General features: G+C 37.3%; 1 protein-coding gene across 11 annotated transcripts in view; it reads left to right on the forward strand.

Annotated features, from left to right (window-relative positions):
- The window catches only part of ppfibp2b (PPFIA binding protein 2b), a 79,675-nt gene that overhangs the window by 6,780 nt on the left and 61,998 nt on the right, over positions 1 to 10,897 (forward strand). The window contains exon 2 of one of the 11 annotated variants that reach the window (XM_047802349.1): positions 5,040 to 5,203. The exons of the other annotated variants lie outside the window; for them this stretch is intronic. The gene's annotated coding sequence lies outside the window, so the exon portion shown is untranslated. The remainder of the gene's footprint in view (positions 1 to 5,039; positions 5,204 to 10,897) is intronic. 11 annotated transcript variants of the gene reach the window in all.

The following is a 10,897-nucleotide window of genomic DNA, read 5'->3' on the forward strand; positions in this document are numbered from 1 at the left end:
AATTCGTCTTGGCGAATCGGGTATCGATCTGATCTTTCTACTCCCGCCCAAAATGCTAATATATTTTACCTCATTTCCGGGGTAATTGAAATGGAACATGCTTTGGTGTATGCGGTTGCTAGAAAAAAAAAACAGCAGTTACTGTTTGCTGCATTTTCGCTGGTGCATTTTAAGACCCAACGAGACGCCTGGGTGAAAGATCGAAGCCAGCACTGGTGGGAAAACATATTTGTTTCTGGAGCGATGCACGACTCGTGAGTCACTTGCGAGTGACGTACTTCCGTTTGGGAGGAGTATAGCGCTGACATATGTGGCTTGAACAACCACATTCATTTACACCTGTCCAGTTTCATCTGAAATTTGTCCCAGACCACCTCCTGAGGTGGTTTGAACGATCGGATTTATATCCGTCTCGAAACCGTAGGCCATACCTCCTTCAGTAGGACTTAAGGTAAAAAAGCAATGCCTTCTTCATTAGGACTGGAGGAGCAGAGGCCATGCCTCTGTCAAGGGGATTGGCAGGCTTTTTATTGGCAAAAGGCCATGGCTTACAGTATATTGGGTCTGACAGACTTTACTGGGACAAGCAGACACAGAGGCCACACCTTCCTCGCTGGGCCCAAGAGGTTCAGAGGCCACACTTTCTTCATTGTATGCTAGCTTTAGGCTCAAGTGGATTTAGGAAGCCAATTTTATGTGCTTTATGTTGTTTCTCTAAAGGAGAAAATAGGTTTCCATTCTCTGAATTGACAGTAAAGTACACGGTACAGCACAGTGCCCACTAGCAGTGTTATGTGGCCTCAGCTGCCAGGCTGTAACTGTAACCCAACCCTTGTGTCATTTGAGCTGGGTTTTATATGGTTTACTTGGTTTTCAGGTGAACAGGCTGAGAGAAGGGTTTCACTCACTAGTGCTGTATAGAAGTTCAAAATGAAGCAGTCTATTGTACATATACAGCATGCTACATCTTGTAGCGAACCTTTGTGGTAACATGTAGATGTAAAAGGCATTATTAGACAATGTCTTTGTCTCGGCACACGGAAGAGACGCATCTGATCCATGTAATGCAATATGCAGCTTTTCTGTCCTCTTTTCTTCAAATTCCCCTGAATGAATCTGCTTTAGTCTCCTTAGTGATGTGCTTATCACCATCATGAGGAAGAAAACACAGTGCATCAACTTTAGCCCCGCACTTAAGTGCTTTCTTTAACAATCCCTTCTCAAATCGCCCTCATGACATGGATCGCCTCTTTGTCATATTGTCTGTCATGTTTGTAAAGCAACTAAAACCTTATAGAGTTGATATGAAGCCACATGCTAGGTGAAAGTAATCTGCATTGTGTTCATTTACTTTAATACAAAAATGCACAAGGACAGAATACCTTCTTATAAATGTTTTTGCCAAATATTTACCGCCAAATAATTAACTTCACCAACACTTCAGCTTGAAATTCGATTTGTGTTTAAAAGTTACCTAATATAATTTATACCTAATACCTAATATATATTTTTACCTAAATATCAGATTTGCTTTCCCTTCACATGGCTTCCTTTTAGATATTATAGAAACAGTTACTGCTAGCTAACTCATTAAACTTTACCTAGCTAGCTATCCTTACTTCAGTAACTTTATATAATCTTTTTTTTAAATGACGCAAAAAAGTAGCTTATCTGATCAACAAACTTTTAAAAATGTAAAAAAAATAAAGATATTTCTTATCCCTTCCGTACGTCAAATTTTAGCTACTTTTTTCACATTCGCTCAAACAATTTGACCCAAGTCTGCAGGGATATGTTAAAGGTGCTATACAATTGAACTGAATTGATTTAGCACCCGTTAGCACCCATTTGCTAACATAAAATCTTACCCTGATGAACAACAAATCAAATATCAAGTCCCCAACAAAAGTCATTACATTCCTTGATCCTTGAGCTTTCTGAACACATATCTAATTAGCTTTCATTTTATCAGGTGATGTATTGGAACGGACGTTGATTGCAATCAAGATTCTTCCAAGAGGAAACGATGAGGCCTGGTCGATGTGGGAGGGTCAAAACAGGATTAGAACGTAGCCCAGGAGAACGATATGCCGGACTGATTTTCCTTGGGCGGTGTGAGGGCACACACGGTGCAGGATGATGCGGCATGGGGCGGAACGTTTTAAGCTGCCTGGAAGGCATTTGTCATTTGACGTTTCCCGTATTAAGCTGTGATGACATGCAGGCGTTATTAGGCTGACAAATCATGCTGCACTCTTTCTGTTCCTGCTCAGCTTCAGACCTGCAATCAGGTCTCTTACAAATGCTTATTAACGTTTGCTTTAAATAATCTTGATACGCTGAGTACATGTTATTATTCATAGATGCTTTTCGTAAGACAGACCAGCTCATTTTTAGTGGTTATTATGGATGTTATGACAAAATATCGTATCGTGATCAATGAAGATGTTTCTAATAAACTGCCAGAAAAACAGTATGTTGAATAGAAAAAGTTTAAGAATGCATTAATGTGTACAAAAATAACGAACAGGAAGGAAAAACAATTCTGTAAAATGTTAATCAGCTTATTCGATTAAATAACTAACAAACTAAATAAATAAATATCAAGATAGGAATTTCACAACATTTCTAATCAGAGCCTGAAAAACACATTCATTTATTTAATATTTGTAAACACTTTTAAAGAAAAATAAAAAGCACAGTATTAAAAGACTTCTGGAAGCAGGAAGTATGCTTGTTACTCTGTTTAGTACCTGTCCTGTGTTTACCTTTGGCATGACGGCGGTTTGAGTAGATCAAGGCCGTGTAAGCAGCATTGGCAGCATCATTCCTCTTCACCTGAGTGAATCTGACGTTTTGGATGATAGACTCAGTGAAGGACCTTCACATAGGATTAATCAGTAGACCAGATCATGTTTCCCACGCCGTGGAGGGTTTAGTCATTTGAAAGCTCATTAATGTTTACTCATACCCTGTAGAGTAATGATACAGGCTTTGTTTTGAGAGAACTGTTTGAGTTTCAGCTTTATTCGGATTATTCGGTGTCAGCTTAGTGTCGTGTAATGACTGAGAAATATTATTAGTAAATAAAGTTTGAAGGCAAGAATCGCTCAGTTATTATTCAGAATTGAGTAGTTGAGAGGAGGAACATGTAGCGTTTAACTTGGTTATTACGTATGAAATGACTTTTCACTGTACCACCTATTAAATGTTCCTTTTCCTGAAAGGCAGTACATCTTTAACCTAGCTTAACTTATCTACCTTCTTTCCCATATTGCTTTCTTTTATTTATTTATTTATTTATTTGTTTGTTTGTTTGTTTGTTTTTTAATTATTTATTTTTTTATTTATTTTAATCTTCACATTTTTATTTTTGCAATTTTATTGTAAAAAAGCATTCATTCATATGGTGCTAACAAAGGCTATGAACTTAATGAGTCGAGGTAGTGATGGCTGTGATGCTAACTGAATGAGCTGAGGTAACACAGGCTATGGTGCGAGCTGAATGAGTTGAGGTAAAAACAAAAAGCTATTGCTAACTGAATGAGCTGAGGTAACAAAGGCTGTCATGCTAAATGAATGAGCTGAGTTAACAAAGGCTATCATGCTAACTGAATGAGCTGAGTTAACAAAGGCTATCATGCTAACTGAATGAGCTGAGTTAACAAAGGCTATCATGCTAACTGAATGAGCTGAGGTAACAAAGGCTATCATGCTAACTGAATGAGCTGAGGTAACAGAGGCTTTGAGGTAACAAAAGCTGGCATGCCAACTGAGGTAAAAAAAAAAAAGAAAAAAAAGAAAAACATCCAACCTGCAAACTTTGTGTTGAAATAATAGCGCATTTGATGCCAACTGAATTAGCTGAGATAACAAAGGCTATCATACTATCTGAATGAACTGAGCTAGAAAAAAAATAGGCTTTCATGCTAGCTGAATGAACTGAGATTAAAACAGGCTTTCATGCTAACTGAATGAGCTGAGGTAACTTTGCTGCTAATTGAATAAACTGAGATAGCACTTGCTATCCTGCTAATTAAATGAGTTGATGTAATTTGAAATATGTTTAGAAATTGTTGAATTATCACTTGGATTGGATTGGGGACATAATGCTAGGTGACTTAGCTAGACATATCGGGTTCTCTTCGGCCCTGTTCACACTGCAGGTAAAAGTGGCCCAAATCCGGTTTTTTGGGGTCAAGTGACCAGGTCAGACTTCTTCAGGTGTAGTGTGAACACTCAAATCTGGCCCAGATCTGATTTTTTCAAGTCAGATCAGATCTGGGCCACTTCCAAATGTGGTTCTGAATCAGACCTAAATCTGATTTTTTCCAATGTGGCCGCAGTGTGAACAGCCAAGGCGGATTTGATGCGACGTTTACGTCAATCTACATCGACATTCGTCACCATTGTGCGACGGGCGAAGACTTTTTTTTGCTTAACACACACACGTTACCAGTCACGTTTGTGTCACGAAAACCTTTTTTTTTTTTTTTTTTTTTTTTGTGGCGGCGAAAACGTGACTGGTAACGCGTGTGTGTTAAGAGTGTTATATAAAGTGGTTACGTGAACCAGCTCATAAAGTTTCCATTGAATACATCACAATACTTCCTCCATAACCTTGCCAACTTTAGCGCAACGGCGTGCTGCGTGTGACGTTATTGTTATTGTTCGTTTGCGCATGCGGGTCAGTTCGAAACCGCAAACAGTTCACACTGGTATCTGATATAGGCCACATTTTAAATGGTAATGTGAACAGCCGAACAAAAAAAATCAGATCTGAGCAAAATATCCGAATTGAGCATGAAGACTTGCAGTGTGAACGTGGCCTTCTAAACACTTTACTGATAAAAGTGAAATTATATTCTGTTATGTTTAGATAAATAATATAATCTAAGTAAAGTTCGGTTCAGAGAATTATACCATTTATTTATATGTATAGATTTTGTTATCATAATATCTGTGATTGTGTTGATTGTCATGAACGTCTTCCGTTTCTCCGGTAAACAGGCTTTTCTTTTTTCTTTTTTTTTTTTTAGCCTCGCCTGCCCTGTGTACGGATTAAACCCCACAAAAGCCTGTAACTGTATCGTCGGTCAGTCTGCAGTGTGCCAGGGTTCAGAATAAAGAGTCTGTCTCTCAAACTGTTGGCACACTGGCAATGGAGGTCTGAAGCGATTACTGGAGCAGTGTGTGTTAGCGAGTAAGTGACATAAATACTCACTTTAGGGAACCTGTGGTGTAAAATATGGTCTGTGGGTGAGAGGTCTTAAAAATAATCCCCACGTGCCAATCTTATCCATTTTGTCAATAACGCACATTAGTTATCATAAAATAATCACCTTGTCGCTTGGTGCAATATTAACACTGCTGTAAAGCACAAGGGAGCAAATGAGCGCAGCATGCTAACTACTGAAGAGACTAAATACCCTGAGATGCATTTTAATTCCCCAAGCAGATTTAACACTCCAGCAGAATTATAACTGAAATAATTCCCTTACTTCTTAGAAATGAGGGGAGAATTTGCAAAAAATTTGTATTTATCTAAAAATTAATGCTGTTTTTTTTTTTTTTTTTTAAACTCTCAACATCATTAAAAAAAAGTAAATAAATATTTATTTATTTATTTATTAAAAGAAAATGGAAAGGAAAGAAATGGAAGAGACAAAAAAAAACATAATATAAAATAACCTGTGCAGTCTAATGAAAAGAATAAAAAGAAATAGAAGAATAATAGCAGGAAAGCAAGCAACCGAAAAATAGAAGGAATCAAATAAAATACAAAAAGAAGAGAGATGATTTTCAACAAAAAATTAAAATATTAGAAACTTAAAAATGAAAGAAAGCAGAAGTTTTATTTCAAAAAGAAAAAGAAGAATAGGTACAGGTGCACTTTTTAACTCTTTAAGTAAAGGAAAGTAAAATAAAGAAAAAGAAAGTAAAGAAAATGAGGAAATATTCAAAGGAAGAAATAAACAATGGAAAAAATAAAAACATAAGCAAAAGAAAAAAAAATGATAAATAGAGAGACTCGGGTTGACTTTTCAAGGCATGTGGTCTGATAATATTCTGATCGTTTGCATTATAATGTTTCATGCCTTGTTTAGGGACTGTGGGTGGTTTAACCGGACGTCTTGAGGACAGAGGCTTAATGCACGCTTCGGCTTGATCGGTCTTGTGTGTTTGTCTTGAACATATTGGGTAATTTTGCATGGGCCACTTCACCTCCTGACTGCCTGTTTTGAGAAGATGGAGTTTGTTATCTGGAGATGTTTTATCTGCTGACCTTTAAAGCGCTCTGCATCTTGGGCCAGTGAAGGATCTGTGGGTACGACCCAGTTATAGTGTGTTTTGTTACACCATTTGTTCTTTCGATGCTTTCAGTCCATGTTCTTATTTCTAAAGCACAGGATAATCGGACAAAGGGTCTGAGTTCGAGGGGGAATCATCCAACACAGCGAAAAATAAGCCGACCCATAAAAGAGCTTCACAGGAAATGTTGTGTAAAGCATTTTCCCAGACCGGAAAGCTATGACATTTAAGATGACTGAGGTCTGTTTAACTGTCATAGCAAATATTATTTTGTTCAAACGCTCCCAGTGTGCGTACTCGGGTCAGATAAGACGAGTTTATTTTTCCTTTTGGAAAAAAGTGTAGTAGGAAGCGTTTAGTTTAGTTACACTGTCATTTATTTATTTAGTTGGCCAAAAGCTTTACCGTGAGCCATCGCTCTCGTTTTCTGAGCAACGATTACACAAATAACGCTAAAAAAGTGGCCAAACTTGTTCGGTTTGCTATGAGTGGGAATGACACACAAACCGTCTCTTTCCCACAGTGTGATGAAAATGGCATAAACAAACTTTAAGAGGTTTGAAAAAAAAGGATAAAAAAGTTGATTTTTTTGAGAGAGGAAAAAAAATAATATAAATGTTATGATTAGAAATTTGTAGGAAAAAAAAGAAGAAGATTTTTAAAATGAAGAACTGAAAAGAGAAACGAGAAAATATTATGTATGGGCCACTCTCTATGAGAGTGGGAAAAGAAAAGAAAAGAAAAGAAAATTAAGAGTAATCAATAAAAAAGAAACAATAAATCAAGAAACAAAAGGGTTTTTTGTTTCTTACTCTTAAAGAGTGCACCTCTACATTCTTACATTATTCTTAATTAAAAATTAAGCTTAATTCTTAATATAATATTTTAAAGAAAAATTCTGATCATTTTATTTCTATTCTTCTTTCGTTTCCAAAAAAATCTGCTTTTATATTTTTTTCCTCTTCCTTTTATTTTTCCTTTAATTAATTAATTTATTTATTTAATCTTTTTCTGTTCACGACAACATTTTGATTATCTCTTCCTGCCTTGTTTTGGGATCAAAGTCGTTAAACCTGATGACTTGAGAACAGACTTTTTGCCAAGCCACGTCTATTTCTCACGGTGTGAAACCCAAAACATTTAGGTTGACGAGTCAAATCCTGCGTGGAATGATTCATTTATGAGACAAAAAGATCAAAAGGTCTGAGACTTCCAGCTAAACTGTTTTTTATTTCAACAACCAAGACTCATCGACAGTGTTATTTCAGGTATTTACTGTAACAATACAGTAATTTAAAGTGAGACATGTTTGGGAAAACTGCTTGGTTGTGTAGTAACTGGCTCAAAGACTAAGCGACGGATTTAGCAAAGAGTATAATTATTGGCACCCTTCAGGAAAAGCTAAAAATAGTTCAGCTTATGTAATTAATATGTAAATAGGGAAATATTAATCTGAACAATCAGTACATTATATACCATAGCGTGTGTTGCTCTTTACCAGAAAGTTTGAAGAACACAGTTAGGGTCAAGAATGTCTTTGTATGTTTTATCTTTAAAATTTCCTTTTACTGGAATTAAAAGGTCCAAAACTTGGTCGGCCATGACAATGCACCCATGCACAAACCACACTTACAACGTATAATATAAGCAACTTTATGGTTCATGAAGATATGGTGTGAAGGTTAAGGTTGGTGTAGAAGAACTCGAGTGTTCTGCACAGAGCCCTGACTGTGATTCGGCGCCAATGAACACCTTTGAGATGAACTGGAACACCGATTGAACCCCAGACCTCCTCATTATCTTCAGCATCAGTGTCGAATGTCACCACAGCTCTAGTAGTTGAATGATAACAAATCTAAACTCTAGTGGAAAGACTTTCCAGAAAAAAGTGTAGACCTGATTATAACAGGAAAGGGGAATAAATCTAGAAGGTTCAACCAGCATATGCTGTATGATAACTGTGATGGTCAGGGGTGCACAAACTTTTAGCCACATGTGTAACATGTTTGAGGCACTTTCAGTAATGTCAGTGAACACTTTTAGATCATATCATTATAATCAACTCTATAATATATGATATTTATGTTATGCAAGTTTGCTGGGGGATGAAAACAGTAGTGTTGCATTAAAAGCATTTTATTGTTAAGATGTACAAATCTTAACCTCCTGACAGATGCATCCAGGGTTTTGGGGAAAATATCAGTAAATAAGTCACTAAGATGCAGCCCCTTTTCCACCGAGGCAGTTCGAGTGCTGGTTCAGAGCCAGAGCCTAATTTAGAACCAGTTCTTTCTGTTTCGACCGCCAAAGCACTGGCTCTGAAACAGGAAAAGTGGTTCTTAAGTAGCACCAAAACGTTGCTGGTCTAGACTTAAGAACCGCTTGCGTCAGGAGCTGTGGGCGGGGCTACTGTTAGCGCATTTGATAATGTACCTTAAGTATACTAATGTTTAATACACTTTTACTTTACCACGATATGATACATTATCAGCACACATGATAGTAGGTAGCTACATGCTAAGGATAATTTTTTTCTGTGTTAACGATAAAATAACATTATGTACTTTATCGATTACAACCTCCGTTTATACAGATTACATGGAGCTGCACGTACACGTTTTATTCGCCATGTTTGGATGCCAGTGCAGGTTCGCAAAGCCATGAGCATTAACAGTAAAGCAACATCCGCCATTGTTGTTGTGTTTGTGTTTGCCGCTGCTGCGCTAACGTTGCTGGGACACGTGACACGTATACAGTGACGTCACACTCGGCGCTGTGATGGCTCACTAGCCGGTGGAAAGGCAAACCGGTTCTTAGAAGGTTCACCAGTGGAACCAACTTTGAACCAGCACTAGCGCTAGCTCTGAACCAGCAACTGGTTCTTTTTGGTGGAAAAGAGGCATAATGAGGTTTCCACACTGCCAGTTTAGTATATTATGATAAATTAGCACAGTGAAAGCTATCGTGTGAACCCGTGATCTCGAACCTGAGGCTACCCGTAGGAGGTGGTGTGAATTCGATTGAACTGGAACAATGCTTGAACACACTCGTTAATAAAAAATACAATAAGGAAATAAAATAACCTGCGTGTTGAGTGTTCAATCCTATGATGACGTCATTAGTTTCCACAGCACATGAGGGCACGACGTGACAAACACCTAGAACATCGATCATTTGTGACGAACCATGCGATTTCTCCAGGCCTTATTACCAGTAACCATGACAACAGTTTCATATCGTGGCATCTGATTTTAATCATAGTTTTGATGACACTTGTGAAAGTTCCTCAGAAAAAAAATATTTTTTAAGCAATATCTTTGAGAACGGATTTATTTATTTATTTATTTATTTATTTATTTATTTATTCAGTTTTTATGTTCAGGCTCCAAACAAAGCTTGATAGGAAGTCTACACACCCTTCTGTTCTTCAGTGTTGAGTGTGTGTTCATTTTGAATAACCTGCTTCACGTCATTGGCACGTTAACAGACCTGAGAGTCTGCTGATGAAGCATGTCGGACTGCACACCTCCATGGTGCTTGGTGGACCGAAGCTAAATCTGTCCGGATTATTAAGAACAGCAAGGTCCACTTCGTCAGCTTCATCCATGCTTTAGTCAGAACTGCAGCTTTGCGTTTCTTGCTTAAACTCAACGCTTGTGTTCTGCATCGAATTATATTCAGGACGTGTAGAGTGTAGATTCATTTGTTATACATTATGTTCTCTTTCTTTACAAATCCGTCTACACATCCGACACCACATCCTAGGAATAAACACAGCCTGTAGAATGTGTTTCCGTTTGTGGCTTTGTCTGCGTGTGTGTGTGTGTGTGTGTGTGTGTGTGTGTGTGTGTGTGTGTGTGAGACCATGTGCCATGAGGCAGGATGACAAAGGCTTGAAACTCGAGCCTGACAGGCCTAATTAATCTCAGGTTCCTGCACTGCTGAGAGATATGCAAACTGAGGGAGAAACGGAGGGATGGAGATGGAGGGCAAAGAAAAAGAGAGAGAGAGAGATTGTGCAGTTATATTAGGGGGGAAAAAGGTTAAATCTAGAGGTATAGCAACCTTCAGGAGACTGTTTGCTCAGATGGGCATGATGTGTGTCAGGGTGAGCAGTAAGTCAGTTTGACACACACAATAAAAGAAAAAATGAAAACCAAAAATATTAGGGTTTTTTTTTATACAGTAACAGTACAAAGAACAAAAAACTGCACAAAACTAAAAGCAGAAGTAAAGTTTTACATTTCTAAAAAAGAGGGAAAAATGAAAGAAAGCGGGTGTAAAAATAATAGTCAGGAGTTTTTATGAGAGAGAAAAAGGAGTAGAAAATATAGAGAGAAATTCTTTTAAAAAAAAAAGAATTAAAATAATAAAGGAAAAAGAAAAAAATAATAGGGAGAAGTACATACTTTAAGAAGGAAGAGATATAAAATGGAAAAAATAAAAAGATAAGAGGAATGAAAATGGATTTAAACTAAAAGTGGAGAGAACTTGAACAAATAAATAAATTCAAATATTTAATATTTAATTACGAATAATTTTAATTTCTGATTATACATTTGCAGTTTGATGCTGGATAATGAAC

This window comes from Tachysurus fulvidraco, chromosome 17 (genome assembly GCF_022655615.1).
Source record: "Tachysurus fulvidraco isolate hzauxx_2018 chromosome 17, HZAU_PFXX_2.0, whole genome shotgun sequence".
Classification (NCBI taxonomy): Eukaryota; Metazoa; Chordata; class Actinopteri; order Siluriformes; family Bagridae; genus Tachysurus; species Tachysurus fulvidraco.